A 2,472-nucleotide genomic window follows, 5' to 3' on the forward strand; every position below is an offset into this window, starting at 1 on the left:
TGAACCAAAGACAGTTAACACTGCTCTTGATCACTCCGATTGGGTTCAAGCTATGCAAGACGAACTTAATGAATTCGAAAGAAATAAAGTTTGGCGCCTCATTCCAACTCCTCAAGATGCCTCGGTTGTTGGTCTCAAATGGGTCTTTAGAAATAAGATGGACAAGGAAGGCAATGTGATAAGAAACAAAGCTCGTCTAGTGGTGAAAGGATACTGCCAGGAGGAAGGAATCGACTATGAGGAAACTTTTGCTCCTGTGGCTAGGCTGGAATCTGTTCGAATATTTCTTGCCTATGTTGCACACAAGAACTTTGAGGTCTACCAAATGGACGTAAAGTGTGCATTTCTAAATGGAGAACTCGAAGAAACGGTGTACGTGGAGCAACCTCCTGGATTCGTCAATGAAAAATATCCCAATCACTGTTACATTCTGGACAAAGCGGTATATGGACTGAAACAAGCACCGAGGGCCTGGTATGAAACGCTAACCAAGTTTTTAAAGATGTCCAAATTCAAACAAGGTTCGGTTGACCCAACCTTCTTTCGTAAGAAGGAAGGTAACCACCTTATGATTGTTCAAATCTATGTCGATGATATCATCTTTGGCTCAACGAATCCTAGCTTAACGGCTGAATTCAGAAAGCTGATGGAGACTAAATTTGAAATGAGCTCAATGGGGGCGATTAACTTTTTTCTTGGTTTAAATATTAGACAGGGAACCGAATGCATCTTTATTTACCAGGAAGCTTACACCAAGACTCTCCTTGCAAAATTCGGCATGATGGGAGACTCAAAGGTTAAAGTTCCAATGGCGTTCGGCACCAAGCTCACTCCATCCTTGGATAAGCCAGCAGTCGATATTACGCTATATCGCCAAATGATCGGTTCTTTAATGTACCTTACTGCTAGCAGGCCTGATATAATGTTTTCTGTTTGTTACTGTGCTAGATTTCAGGCAAATCCTCGTGAACCTCACATGCTTGCAGTGAAGAACATACTCCGGTATCTCAAGCGAACTACCTCTCTCGGCTTATGGTATCCATCCAACTCAGGTTTCTTCGTTCAAGCCTATTCAGATGCAGACCTTGGAGGTTGTGGACTAGACAGGAAAAGCACCACTGGAGGCTGCCAATTCCTTGACGGGAAGTTGGTTAGTTGGCAATCAAAGAAACAGACATGTGTATCTCTGTCTACCGCTGAAGCAGAATACATCGCAGTTGCCTCGTGCACATCTCAAGTGATTTGGATCCAAAGCCAACTCCGGGACTATGGACTCAATATGAAAAAGATCCCACTATATTGCGACTCTGAAAGTGCAATTAGGATCTGTCATAACCCAGTGCAACACTCGAAGACTAAGCACATAGCACTGAGGTATCACTTCATTAAGAATCATGTGGAAGATGGGAATGTCGAAATTCACTTTGTTCGAACCACTGATCAACTGGCTGACATCTTCACCAAAGCTCTTCCTGAAGCATCTTTTAACAAAATACTACAAGGGCTAGGTATGATGGAATCGGAGTCAGTACCAAAAATTACCTCTCACGATCAAAAGTAAGAAGCGAAATAGACCGAACGTTTGGGTTCGGGTCTTGTGCTCATGTACCGAAATGAACCGAACGCTCGGGTTCGGTTGTATCATCTGATCTTCGCTTATCACTCAAAGGTATTTTTTTTGGTTGTAGATCTTATGTATAATTTTTCCAAATTCATTTATCTTATTGTCAAAGTTATTTTCTTTTTAAAACCTATTTTCTTTGGCAACCGAAATAAACCGAACGTTCGGGTTCGGTTCCAAAAATTTTCTCACCCGAAATAGACCGAACGTTCGGGTTCGGTTCCAAAGTTTTTTATTTTTTTTGTATTTTTTATGTCTTATTTTTTTTATTATCAAACATTCCAAAAATATTTTTTCTCGTAAATTCAAAAACTCCAAAAATATTTTAATTTTTTATTATTTATTTTTTTATTTCTTATTTTGGCTTTTATTTTTTGCCTACTTGTGGGTAAATCATTTCACTAGCTAAATGTCCCTAGAAGCAAGCTGTTGTATGTGTCCAAAGCCTCACCTGATTCTGAATAATAGCCTTACTGACCTGGTATAAACAAACCTTGTCTTCCCAATTAGGCTATCATATTTATTCTAATCATTAGCTACCTAACTCTCTTCTCACATGAGATAAGAATTTTCTGCTTGGTCCTATTTTTACAGCAGAGGTACTTTGGTTTCTTTACACCATCTACATTGCATTTCTCCATCACATTCGATTCACAAATGTAACCCTTGAGACTATCAGAAATTACCACTGAAGTTTATGGTTACACAATTTCTGCGTTTATGATCTTAGTGTCGTGCCACTACGCGCTAAGTGAAACCCAAAATTCAATACCCAATACGAATTGATGGTGAACAATTAATTTTCTCAAGCTTTCACTAATGAATTGACGAAGGTACAACATGAAATCTCT

The sequence above is a fragment of the Lactuca sativa genome, chromosome 5, assembly GCF_002870075.4.
Source record: "Lactuca sativa cultivar Salinas chromosome 5, Lsat_Salinas_v11, whole genome shotgun sequence".
Taxonomy (NCBI): Eukaryota; Viridiplantae; Streptophyta; class Magnoliopsida; order Asterales; family Asteraceae; genus Lactuca; species Lactuca sativa.